The sequence below is a fragment of the Diplotaxodon limnothrissa genome, linkage group LG16 (genome assembly GCF_057381915.1).
Source record: "Diplotaxodon limnothrissa isolate DT_005_m linkage group LG16, D_limnothrissa_male_GT1.1, whole genome shotgun sequence".
Lineage (NCBI taxonomy): Eukaryota > Metazoa > Chordata > Actinopteri > Cichliformes > Cichlidae > Diplotaxodon > Diplotaxodon limnothrissa.
In genome coordinates this window covers 33,987,039-34,000,886 of record NC_140611.1, presented here as the reverse complement: position 1 = coordinate 34,000,886, position 13,848 = coordinate 33,987,039, and the positions used below count along the sequence as shown (strand labels likewise).

Below are 13,848 nucleotides of genomic sequence, written 5' to 3'. Positions count from 1 at the left end.
AACAAAACACAGAGAACATTTTAGTAAAGAAATACAGATGTGCTAGTCTCTCCACAGCTGGAATGTACGGAAGCGTAGAGCTGCCACCCAGGCAAAAGAAAAATACAAGTGTATCACGTTATAACGTGAAAGGTTTATTGTTCTAACAAGACACTTTTCCTGTTTGTACAATATACTTTTCATGTTTACAATATATTGTACGAACGTGATAATTATGTATATTGTAATAACGTGATATTATGTTGTTCAAACATGAAAAGTATATTGTACAAACAGGAAAAGTATCTTGTTAGAACAATAAACCTTTCACGTTATAACGTGATACACTTGTATTTTTCTTTTGCCTGGGTGGCAGCTCTACGCTTCCGTACTACGCTTCCGTACGCATCAATGAGGTCTCTTTATTAATAAAGTCACTTTGTCCAAAAGTGCTGGGTTTGCACAAGTAAGTAAGTATTTTTTGTGAGTAATACCTGCCTCTCCTTTGCTGGAACCCAATAATCTGCCTCTTTGTCTGCTTTTGTGTGCTTTAAACAAGCTAAGTGAATTTTTTCATGTCTGATATCATGTGTCGTAGTTCCAGGGTTTTGTTTCTGGCTCTGGTTTTGATTTTATTACCACTCTAGTTATGTTGAGCTTTCCTGTCTCTAACTCTTTAGTGTCAGTTGCTGTTTGGTTATTTGCTGTTTTATGCCAAACATTTGGTGTTTTTTGGCATCTAGATTCCTTTTCCCTCCTCCCTCCTGTTGTTATCAGTTGTTTACTGTGTATTTCACTCCCTGTGTCCATGTAGTCTGGCCTACCTGTTGCTCTTCACCAGATCACTGTTGGTTTCCCTGTTTTGAGTCTGTGCATTCCTGCTTCATAGATTTTTTTGCTTAACACCAAATAAATACTCATTATTTGTTTGTTTAAACCAACATTTCCGCATTATAACCCATCAACAATACACAAGTGAATTTAATAAAATAAAATAAACAAAAGCTAAAATTGGTCAGCCCCTTATTCATAAGAAAGCACAGTAAAACCCACAAGTCTGAGTATATTTTCCAGACATAATAAATCCTTAATTATTAACCTGTGAGCACTCAGAGCAACGCTGTCGTGGGAAACATATTGAACTTTGAGGATAGAGATAAAGTATTCCTAGTATTGGCTTGAGTTTTATCTACTGAGGCTCCTTTAAAGACATATTGTTGCAAACCAACTATATGAACAACTTTAAAAATATGATTTAAATATCAAAGTACCCCTAGGTGTACTGTACACACAGTTATCTTTGCAACAAGAAAAAAAATAAGCACATTGAAGTGGAATCAATTTAGTTTTTTTTCTGCTAATATTTTTTGTGTTAAACTTCAAATTATATTTACATTAAGCAGTTTTTCTGCTTAAATAAAGAATGAATTTATCTTCACCACAGAGTGAGTGTGCACCTTTCAGTAACATTTCTACATGCAAAAACAAGAGGCAGCAGGTCTGAACTTTTCCATGTAAACGGCTAGCTATCATGAGATAAGAGTCACAACAGTGGAAGTTTCAGGGTGTGGAACACCGCTGTGAGCAAGGTGTGGCTGATCAAATCAGTTCAGTCACCTGGGTAAATAAAGTTTGGTTATATGGTCAAACAAAACCAATAAAAAAAAACAAAGGGATATGGGATATTGTATAAAAACAAGACAGGGTGAGATTAATTTTTAAAAAAAAACTGACCATGCACTGAAATCACTTTTATTTCTTTGCTGACAAACACTGGATAAAAATAATGCTTGTTAAAGCTCACAATGATCTAAAGTAACTTGACAGATGATTCATTTGGTATCTATCAAAGTTTAGATTATTATTATTTTCTGACAAAAGCTGGACTGATTTTTTTTTTTTAAGCAAAACTGTGTCAAAGCTCAAAATGATGAGACAGGAGCATGAAGGTTTCCGGGTTTTTTCCATCTAGTCGGAGTCGCTGCTGCAGGAGCTGCTGGAAGACTACAACAGAGAACATGAGTCGTGTTATTCATCAAAACTCACGAGAAGCTCAGTTTGTCAAAGTTTATCTAGCATTTAAAAAAGGCTGTCATGCAGGTATTGCAAGTTTTGCAAAAGCACTATGAAAAATACATTTCTGTGTTTTCCTGTGAGTTGCAAGTCCACAATTTGGTTGTGTTGTACAAATTTCTTATGTTATATGTCACACTTTGAATTTGTGGTTCGGTGCAATCAGTCTTACCCCGTGGCTGTCCTTTCCTTTCTTGTGACAGTGGCCATGCTTGTGACCGTGCTTGTGCTTATGTTTGTCCTTTTTCTTGTCCTTTTTCTTGTCCTTGTGTCCATGTCCATGTCCATGTCCGTGCCCGTGCCCTTGGCAGGATCCTTGGCCTTGACAACAACCAGAACCAGGTCCGTGCCCATGTCCGTGTCCTCCATGTGGCCCATGGTGCTGAGGAGGACAGGTTGGTGGGACAGTCCCTGGAGGATAACCCTGTGGAGGGTAACCCCCCTGTGGAGGGTAACCCCCCTGCGGAGGGCAACCCCCCTGCGGAGGATAGTTCGGGTAACCAGGTGGGCCTAAAAAAAAGGAGAAATGAGGAATCAGCTGTAAGTTCAAGGTGATGATTGAGGGGGCGATCTAAAAGAGTCGTGTTTACCTTGGTTGTGTCCGTACATTTTGCTGCGTTACCAGGAGAAACTGCAGGTCCTGAAGAATAAAAACACAGATTTTAAATTAAAATCTTTAATGAACACAAAGACAAGAGTATCACAGGTGTATCACAGGTGCATCACAGGTGAACATACCGAGTGCTGAGACCAGATCTGCAGATGCAGACGTCACCTGCTGCTGCTTTTTATGTGCAGCTGAACCTGAAGCAGGGGCTGAGTCTGAACTCCTATCAGACTATTTTCTGTTTTATGACCTACATGGGTGTGTGTGTACAATCATTAATATACAGTCAGCAAACTAGATTTTATAAGAGTGCACACCCACAGACCCACATGATCTATTTTGCCCTGTGGTTAGAGGTTTTTTTTTAATCGTTTGCAGTCCTGCAAAACTTTTGAATACTTGGTGTCACCTGTTGATGCTTATAAAGCTGAGCATCTGCACAGACGTTATGCACAGTCAACACACAGGCGCATCGGTGCAGGTTTCATATTATTATTGAAGGAGACACGTTACATTTCTGCTGAATTCTGCACTGGTTTGTGATGGAAATTTCTTAATCATGAAAATAAAGCACCACGTTGCAATTCAGAAGTAGTCCTTGACTTCTTTCATCGTGTCATTTGGGGGTAGAAAGTACAAATACATGTAATATTGGGAGAGACATGTCTGCTGCATTTCCCTGAAATCTAAACTCATACGTAAGATGATTCTTTTCTCACAGAAATTAATATTTCCAGGCTTAAGGCGAAATTAATCTCACTTGTGCACTGAACACACTTTTTGTTGTAATCAGATATAAAAAATGCACCACCCATTGGAATTAAGACACAAAGTTTCCATCCACAGGATGCAGTACACAGATTAAATGGCACAAAAGAAACCATAAACTGTGATAAAAAACTGAATTAAAGTGGCTGTACTGGGAGCTGCAGGGTGTGTAACAGTTAGGAGAAAAACAGCACTGAACAAAGGTCCAACCTGCCCTGAGTAAATAAAGATAAGGCACAGAGAGGAAGCAGAACAGCTGAGGTCAAATATAAAGTGGCACAAATGTGGGGACTGACTGTTTTTAAGATTGATTTAGTATAATACAAAAAACACTTGAATGATCATAATTTAACTCAGATACTGTTAGGAACAACCCTCTGCTTGTTACATTTATTTAAAGTCTGCTTCACGTCAGCACGTTGACTGCTGTAAAAGAGCCAGAGGCTCTACTACCAGCTGAGCATCATTTAAACACCACAACCTGCCGGAGCTTTGATGCCATCCCTTTATGACCACAGAGTGCCCACCTTCTTCCACCATGTTAACACACCACATGACAAAACCCCTATACTCTCAAACTGGTTTCTTAAGCATGACAATGAGTTCTCTGTGCTTCAATGGCATCCACAGTCAGCAGATCTTAATCAAATAGCCTAATAACCTAAGCTAATCTAGGAGTGGTCCTCCTAACACAGCTGCACACTGATTTTAGTTGCACCTTCTCAAGTATAGATAAACAGTAGTTAAGCCTATGCAGCACACAAAGACTCATGCACCATTAGGCCAGCAGGGGCTGCACAGGGATCATGTTTAATATGAGTACCCACCACTATAACAGGACACACATGAAAGTGAGAAAGAGGCCATAAAGAAAATAAATACATCTTTGTTCTCAAATTCAAATTTATTACCACAGAGATAGATACAAAGTCACAATTATAGGCTCACTGTGTGTTTTACATGATCTAAAAGTGTGTTTGCATTTCTTGGGCCAAAAACAGGTTTATATTTGAGTAAACACAAGATTTTTACATCATAAAAATGATTTTTGTAATGTGTCACGAAGATTTCCAGGTGGAATGTGTTTCATGGAGAAGTCTTCTAGTCAGAGTCACTGCTGCAGGAGCTGCTGGAGGACTGCAGGAGGGATAAACACAAGATATTTTAAATACTCTGAAAGTATCTAGCACACTGATTTAATCTCAGTTTTATATCCTCCATTCTGAGTTACTGTAAAAGTGATGGCATCAGATCATCAAGGTTGTTGGCTCAGTGTGACCAACTGTGACAAATTCAGACAAGACTGAGCAAGTTATAAAAACATCAGTGTTGAAAGTCGATACTTGGTGAGTTACACTTGGATAAAATGCTTCACTGAAAATCGGTTTTCAGGAAGGATTGCGCAAACTTGCTAGTGTCATCATACCTCACCTCTGTTTGAACTGCTATTCAGTAGTGCAGTGCTGCACTCCTGAATTCTACCCTGTTCGTAGCCTTTCCCTTCCCAAATGTTCACAGCTGGGACACTGGCTTTAATAACCTTTACTCTAAAGCACTAGTCATGAAAACCAAAACAATAAGTCTTAGGTTGTGTGGAGCTCCGGGAAGCCGCAGATTTGTGTCAAAATCTGTGTGTGATCATGAATTTGAGCAAACCTATTAAGTTACTCATAGGTTTGACACTGGTATTATAAATGAAGACACATGCAGCTACAGGGACTCTGCCCGAGGTCTCTTCCCCTTAGAACAAAACTTACTCTCATCAAGTGCTGCTCATAGGTGATCTTTGGACTGTCTTTTGGTTCTCCCTCTAATATTGTTGAGTATTTTTTATTACAGTAACTAAAGAAAATATAAAGCAGATCTAATAGCATAGCAAAATGTACATTGTTGCATAAATAATCATATCTTACCCCATGACACTTTTTTCCTTTCTTGTGGCAATGACCATGCTTGTGGCCATGTTTATGCTTGTGGTGGTGACCATGATGTCCATGGCCATGCCCGTGACCATGATGTCCATGGCCATGCCCGTGACCATGATGTCCATGGTCATGACCGTGGTGTCCATGACCGTGGTGTCCATGACCGTGGCCATGACCATGCCCATCACCATGTCCATGAGTAGATCCGCAGCCGGGTCCTACCACGTGGCCATGACCTCCAGATTCTCCACAAGGTGAGGTCACTGGACAGCATCCAAATGGACCAGGCTGAGGTGGACATGAAGGTGGTGGGGCAGGGCCTGGTGGACATCCTCCTGGCACTGGATGAGGTTGACATCCTCCTTTTAAAAATAACATTTTGCTCCTTAAAATTCAATGAATAAATATTTACAAAAACAACTGAGGAATCAGGAAATAAAAGTGATTTCTTTACCTTTGTTATGCCTGAACATGTCAAATGATCTGATCTAAAACCAGAAACTCAAAAAACGTGGTGTCACCCGTTACCTGTTAATGTAAGGGAAAAGTTTAATTGTAATGATAACTCAGAGAAGACGGATAAAAAGAAAAATCCACCTTGAAAAAGACAAAAGTTTAGTTAAATGTTTTTAAACTGGTTAAAATATAGAATCATACGATGTATGAACAAATGAAATGAATATATAAGAAAGCCACAGCACAGTATAATTACTATAAACTACTCATCAGAAGGAAAGTTCACACTCGTAAACAGACTTTTGTCCATAAAACTAGAAATAGTACCAGATGCATAAACACATATTTCATGGTAATTATTCCTACATATCCACGAATGGACTTACTGTGTGTTGCACTGCAGATCAACAGACACAGCGTTCAGCTGACCCTGCCGTTTTATAAAGCCACACCTCTATTATGAAATCCATCTTACATCATCAGGGGCAAGCCTGAACTCCCACCACAAGATGTCATGCCATCATTTGTTAAATTAATCCCAGCAAACACAATGATGGATTTCATAGGATCTGTGTCTGGTGCAGCTACTAATAAATCATCAGAATCAGAATACTTTATTAATCCTGAGGGAAATTAGGGAATCATCATCATCAAATCACAGCCTTTGTGTTTGTGCTGTGTTACAATTGGAATGTCCGATCTTGTTCCATAGACTATATTCAAAACATAGAGACAATTTGCTGGTCTGCTGATGTGAAAGTGCCTCAAACTGTCATTTTTTTGATCAAGGTCAAGGTCAAATGTATTTATATAGCACTTTTCCAGACAGACGATGCTGCATAAAGCTGTGTGTTAAAAGCCAGGACATAAAAATATGTCTTTAGCAGTGATTTAAATTAATCAAGTGTTTGTTCAAGTCTAATATTTAGAGGAAGACTATTCCAAAGTCTGGGACCTGCCACAGAGAAGGCTCTATCGCCACGAGATTTGAGATTAGTCCGTGGGATGGATAGCATTAATTTTGAGCTAGACCTCATGGTTTTTCCTGGAGCATAAACAGAAAGGACCTCAGGCAGGTAAGAAGGGGCTTGGGTGTTAAGTGACTTAAGAACAAAAACTAAAAGTTTAAATTGGATCCTGTAGGAGACAGAAAGCTAAAAAAAATTGGGGTTATATGCTCTCTTTGTTTGGCATTATTTAGCAGGTGAGCTAACTGGTACCAAACGGAGATGTCCAAAATAGTCCTGGCTCTGTAAAAGGACATCAGACAAAAAAACTGAACAGATCAGAAAAGAATAATCAGTTTTCATATTTATTTTTTCAACACAAGATAACCATATAGCGGAAGCTGATTATAGGTTTACACAAAGTGTGTGTACAAAAAGATGAATGTAGACTCTAGATTTTGTTTTCCCAACACTAAAAAAAAACTGCATTCTCTTTGATGACCAGCAGGGGGCAGCGAGGTGCAAAAGAATTTAATTGCATAATTTCACAGATATACTTGCTTCTGATTTATGAACTCGGTGAACAATTTCCAGATGGTTTTAGTTCTACAACATAATGTTATTTTTGAAAATCATGTTCCAGAGCAAAGAGACACTGAAGCAGGCTTTGCGTTAAGGCAGAGCTGCCTTGTGACTGACAGGTTGCTACCCCGTGAGAATGCAGTTTCCCCAGTTTCTCAGGTAGAGTTGAGCCACTCTTGTCATGTTCTAATTCAAAAACAAACATAGGAAAGCTCAAGGCTCAAAATGATACTCCACAAACCCAGATATCCAGTTTTTATTCATATGTGAATGAGCATTCTGTTTTACATATTCTTTATGTTTAATGTATTTTTACATCTGTTAAAGTTATTTTTAAGTAAACATTAAAAGAAATGAGACAGGAAAGGCTAAGATAGTAATGTGTCCTTGCAGGTTCCTCCAGACATCTTCATCTAGTCAGAGTCACTGCTGCAGGAGCTGCTGGAGTCCTGGAGAAGAGACAGATAATATTTGGTGAATTCCTCATGCTGATTCTAAATTCTAAACTCATTTTGACTCAGTGGTTAGGATGAGGGGTTTATTTTTCACTTTTGACCTCAAAATATCCTTAAAATTGGCTTAAAGTGTATATTTGCTGACCTGCTACAGTGGGGCAAAAAAGTATTTAGTCAGCCACCGATTGCGCAAGTTCCCCCACTTAAAATGATGACAGAGGTCAGTAATTTGCACCAGAGGTACACTTCAACTGTGAGAGACAGAATGTGAAAAAAAAAAAAAATCCATGAATCCACATGGTAGGATTTGTAAAGAATTTATTCGTAAATCAGGGTGGAAAATAAGTATTTGGTCAATAACAAAAATACAACTCAATACTTTGTAACATAACCTTTGTTGGCAATAACAGAGGTCAAACGTTTACTATAGGTCTTTACCAGGTTTGCACACACAGTAGCTGGTATTTTGGCCCATTCCTCCATGCAGATCTTCTCGAGAGCAGTGATGTTTTGGGGCTGTCGCCGAGCAACGCGGACTTTCAACTCCCGCCACAGATTTTCTATGGGGTTGAGGTCTGGAGACTGGCTAGGCCACTCCAGGACTTTCAAATGCTTCTTACGGAGCCACTCCTTTGTTGCCCGGGCGGTGTGTTTTGGATCATTGTCATGTTGGAAGACCCGGCCTCGTTTCATCTTCAAAGTTCTCACTGATGGAAGGAGGTTTTGGCTCAAAATCTCACGATACATGGCCCCATTCATTCTGTCCTTAACACAGATCAGTCGTCCTGTCCCCTTGGCAGAAAAACAGCCCCATAGCATGATGTTTCCACCCCCATGGTTCTGGGATCTTTGCTCACCGTTCTCATGATCATTTTGACCCCACGGGATGAGATCTTGCGTGGAGCCCCAGATCGAGGGAGATTATCAGTGGTCTTGTATGACTTCCATTTTCTGATGATTGCTCCCACAGTTGATTTTTTCACACCAAGCTGCTTGCCTATTGTAGATTCACTCTTCCCAGTCTGGTGCAGGTCTACAATACTTTTCCTGGTGTCCTTCGAAAGCTCTTTGGTCTTGGCCATGGCGGCGTTTGGAGTCTGACTGTTTGAGGCTGTGGACAGGTGTCTTTTATACAGATGATGAGTTCAAACAGGTGCCATTCATACAGGTAACGAGTGGGGGACAGAAAAGCTTCTTACAGAAGACGTTACAGGTCTGTGAGAGCCAGAGATTTTCCTTGTTTGAGGTGACCAAATACTTATTTTCCACCCTGATTTACGAATAAATTCTTTACAAATCCTACCATGTGAATTCATGGATTTTTTTTCACATTCTGTCTCTCACAGTTGAAGTGTACCTCTGGTGCAAATTACTGACCTCTGTCATCATTTTAAGTGGGGGAACTTGCACAATCGGTGGCTGACTAAATACTTTTTTGCCCCACTGTATATGGTGATAACCTTTCAAACATATATTATAAATAACAGAGAATTTCAGTGATCTTTTTCAGGATGTATTACACAAACATGTCACGCTTCACTTGCAGCTGAATAACATCTACTTCCTGTTGTGGATAAAATATTTACTGCTGCAGTATTCAGACTTACCCATGATATTCCCTCCCCTTCTTGTGGCTGAACAGGTGCCCGTGTCCTCCCCTGTGTCTGCACCTACGCTTCTTAACATCCAGGATGATGGTGTCCATGGTGTCCATGGTGTCCATGGTGCCCATAGTGTCCATGGTGTCCATGGAGCCCGTGGTGCCCATATCCATTACCATATCCCCCATAGCCATTACCATATCCCCCATAGCCATTACCATATCCCCCATATCCATTACCATATCCCATATAGCCACCACTATATCCCCCATGGTGACCACCAACTCCGGGATGCCTGAGGGCGAGGTTGAGAAGTCCACTAAGAAAGCCACTACCATGTCCGTGGTGACCATGGTGGCCGTGGTGGCCGTGGTGACCATGGTGGCCATGTCCATGATGTCCGTGCCCTGGAATTAGTCATAAATTAAATCTTTAGGATATAAATTCTAAAAGAAAAATCAAATCTGCAAAGCACACATGATGAGCGCTGTGTATTTACCAAACATTTCAAAACTGCAAAATTCAGATCCTTGAGTTCACCAAAATCTGTTCAGAAAATAAAACACAATATATTCAAACATAAAAAAATTACAAATTACATATATACTTATTATCACGAGCAGAGATTCAGTGTTAAACTTACTGTTCACCGGAAAGTTGATCCACTGACTCGCCTGTCACCTGCCACTCTTTATATGTAAAGCCACACCTCAACCTATCCCATGCTGAACACCCATTACACACGTGAGCCCACAGTTCAATGTAACACAAAAATACGCTTAGATTTGATGTTCAGTTACTTAGTGAACAGTGTGATTAACAGGGCTCTTTGTTCCTGCATTTTTCTCGTGCCAAACAGGTGTGATGATACCAGGAACAAAAACCCAGATCTGTTCAGAGAAAAGGAACTTCATAGAAAACTTTGTTTTTTTTCTTAGAGTTGTTTGTTTTGTTGATATGGCTACACAAACAAAACTGTTTTAAAGGCATTGCATCCATAAATAAAGGGACCTGGTCTAGCTGTTAACATTTTATGGTTGAAATTATGATGATTAGCCATTTTTGTTTGTCAATTCTTTCATTTACATTTGTCATGGAGAGCTCTACTATGAACGGTGTTAAACATCCCCTCGGTATTTTTCCATTATCTAGATTCACTTACTCTAATATTGTCAGCTGGGATACCCCAGTTGACCCCCTATATGTTCACATGATCATATGACTCTTCTTCCACAGAAAATGAGTGTCACCATCTCGAGTCAAAGACGTCGTCAGATGATGGTGATTAAATGGAGATTTAAAAAATATATAAATATCACAAAAATATAAGAGTAAAATGCATTGAAAGGGTTTGAGGGTAAAGATTACATTCACAAACCAGAACTCAAACATGGACTTAGTCTACATTCATAATTCAGCAAATCAGTGTAGATGTCCTGTTTCAGGATCATATATAAATGCTTATAAAACACTAAGAACAAATAAAAAATACAGTTGCATCATTATTTATGACTGATGTTCATCAGTAATAAACACAAAGACCTGACACTCCTACTGTCCTCATAGAGGTCTGAGGTAGCTTCCAGGAATGATGATGCTGTTTCTGGAGAACTGATTGAACCTGCTCACTGAACAGATTAGGTTCTCATGTTACTAGGGTGATTCACCTTTTAGTACAGAAATCCCAGGTTAAACCTGAAGTTACCTGGGTAAGATGAATTCATGCTACCTGGTGCAGGCTTCAGGTTAGTTTTCACATATCAACAGATAAGAAATCACCACATGCTGACCAATCAGATCCTCGGACAATAGCGTCACTGTTCCTGGAAGACACCTGCTGGCACACAGAGCATACACCGAAATACAGTTTAATAAATCTAAAGTTTAAATGGATCCAGTTTAAAGTTTCAGAGCGCTAATGAGCAGCTGTCACCTTAGAAATAAACAGCTGCACTGAGAGCGCGCTCAGAGGTAAAAGAAGTAACCTGAATTAAAACTTTCATTTTACTGTTTTATGTGCTGAATCACCATATTAGTAACTTTAATCTCTCATCTTATTTCTATAAATGTTTTACTGATATATTTTTATGTTCTTTATACATTTCGAATCACCATTTGCTTCCAAGAACGCTCTTTTTTAAAAAGCAGCACCCACTAAGCTACAGAGTCACAATACAAGGCTTTCAATTGTACATTATGTGCCCAGTTATTAAAACACATTAATAAAACAAAACATTCGTCATGACCACACCAGCTACTGGACTGCAGCCTGAAAAAAAACATGCACATAATGGAATAACAGGAATGGTTTTAATGACGTCAGCTATGTGCTGTATTAGGTGAGGCAGGGCGTTGCTGCAGAAAGCAGTCGAACTCGTTGACTGTGACTGTGAATAAAGGATAAAACATCACGGGACGTCCGTGTCATGGTGGCTGTGCTTCATGTTACTGAGTCAAATTGTTAAAAACCAAAAACAAACATTTGGCCTTATCCGAGTAAGCAATGAGGAAAAATTGTTTATTTTAAAGTTCTCTGGTGGTGGTGTAATAACTGTAGGCTCATTTAGATTACGCAGGACATCCTCTGCTCTCTGCAAGAGTAGCTTTGTATAATTCAGAATTCAGAATAATCCTCATTTATCTTATACAGGGTCCTTGTACCACCCCTCAGTGTGTACCCAACGTTTTTTTTTTAGTTCCTCCCCCCTTAAGAAATCATTCTTCTGATTGGTTGCCTCTCATACACAGAAGCTTTCAACTGCTGGGTTTTCAGCCTGAACTGTGTGCTGAGACAACTATATAACAGTATGCCCCATCTGTGTCATCATACAGAGCCAAGAGAATATAAAAACTTGTACATACTGCCCTCCTGGTTTGATCCTTTTCTCATGCTCAGTGAACACCCACCACTTTAACAGGATGTATGTGACAGAAAATGAGTAAAAACCATTAAAAAAAACCTGTAAATTTTAAATGACTTCTGAATGAAAAACTACTGTATCCCTGAAGGTACAGTCTGAGTGCAAAGAGATGTTGCTGCTTAGTTTCTCTAAAAAAAATTGTATACCGGTACAAAAGTGTCAGATGTCTATGGGCACGTCGCACCATAGTTTCTAGCCTGTTGTCTCACATTTGTCTGGATGAACACTTTTTAATCCAACACAAGGAAAGATCCGTGGTTTCTGTCAAAGGAAGCTCCTATAGCTCGAAGTGTGCTATGTATTCTATTCTATTCATTTCTGCTTTTTGCCATCCTGTCAACTTGTTTAGCATTACTCAGTTTCTCAGTGTAGTTCTGTTATCTTTGGGTCGCTTCCTGTTTTAGAATTGTTTCTTCTGTCTTCTCTTCTTCTTTTACTTCCTGCATTTTGCCATCCATTGTGTTTTTCTTCCCAAAACGTATTAGTCTGTCCTGTGTTTGAGCACATCTTGTATTTTGTTTATTCATGCACTTTTCACCTGCAGAAATAAAAGAGTAGTTACCATGGCCAGTCTTATCTTTGTCCTCCACCACACATCCTTACATTTCAAAAGGCAGAGGAGACTAGTGTGCAGGTTACCTGCAAGCATTTTTAATTGTAACTAAGTGTGAATCACCATAAAAGTTAAGGTGTCCAGATTTCAGCATGGACTTTTTGTCACGTTTTTAGTTTGCTGGGATCCTGAAACCCTCCTCACTTGATAGAACCTGTATAGAACCTGTTAATAAACAATCTCTCTCCCCTACTTTTTCTTCCTCCTCAACCTCATCTACAGATGTTTTGTCTACTTATAGGAAGAACCAAACTCTGTACTTCTTTTTTAATTATTAAAATGAAATGAAGAGTAAATGCATCAGGGTGTGGTTGGTGGCTCGACTGCAGGGGAGGAGTGGACCAGTGAGTTCAAAATGTTGGTTTGCTGGTTTTGCACAGCTGTTGAGCATTTTCTAATCATGCCTTCCCTATTTCAGTAGCGGCCGGGGCGGGAGAGGAAGCTGGTGGTGGAGGAGAGCACCGGAGCCAGGGCAGCGCACACTGGAATGTGCCCAAAAAGTGAAAAATCAGATTGTGTGATGACAATACAAAATGCAAACCACAGCTACAAAGTCTTGTACGGTCCTTTTAAGATCACAGTAAACTACAAGTAAAAGGTGATATAAGGCAACTAGGACAGTTTGTTTTTTGAGGATCATACAGAGACAGCATTTTAAGCAGGAAATCTGCTGAAGTAACATCATTATGTAGATGGAAATTGCACTAAAGATGGCTCAAAGCACTAAAACAGTACTTCTAAAAACCTCAGCAGCTAGATCTATTTACAGAAAACACGACACAAGTACAAGAAGATGTACTCCAGCCCCTCTCTCAGAGTTGACCTGAATGCGTGCTCAAGATATTTTCAGAAAAACACAGTTTGATTTTATACTTATTTTGTTAGGTTGGCTTAAGTTTAGTTCAAGCCGTACTAATACTT

General features: G+C 39.5%; 1 long non-coding RNA gene across 1 annotated transcript; it reads right to left on the bottom strand.

Annotated features, from left to right (window-relative positions):
• Positions 1–4,321: 4,321 nt before the first annotated feature.
• On the bottom strand, positions 4,322–5,611 carry LOC146616564 (uncharacterized). Its single transcript, XR_014906967.1, has 2 exons — positions 5,341–5,611; positions 4,322–4,564 (listed from the first exon to the last, which is right to left on the bottom strand). It is a non-coding gene; the product is annotated as an uncharacterized LOC146616564 (long non-coding RNA).
• Between the last annotated feature and the right edge of the window lie 8,237 nt (positions 5,612–13,848).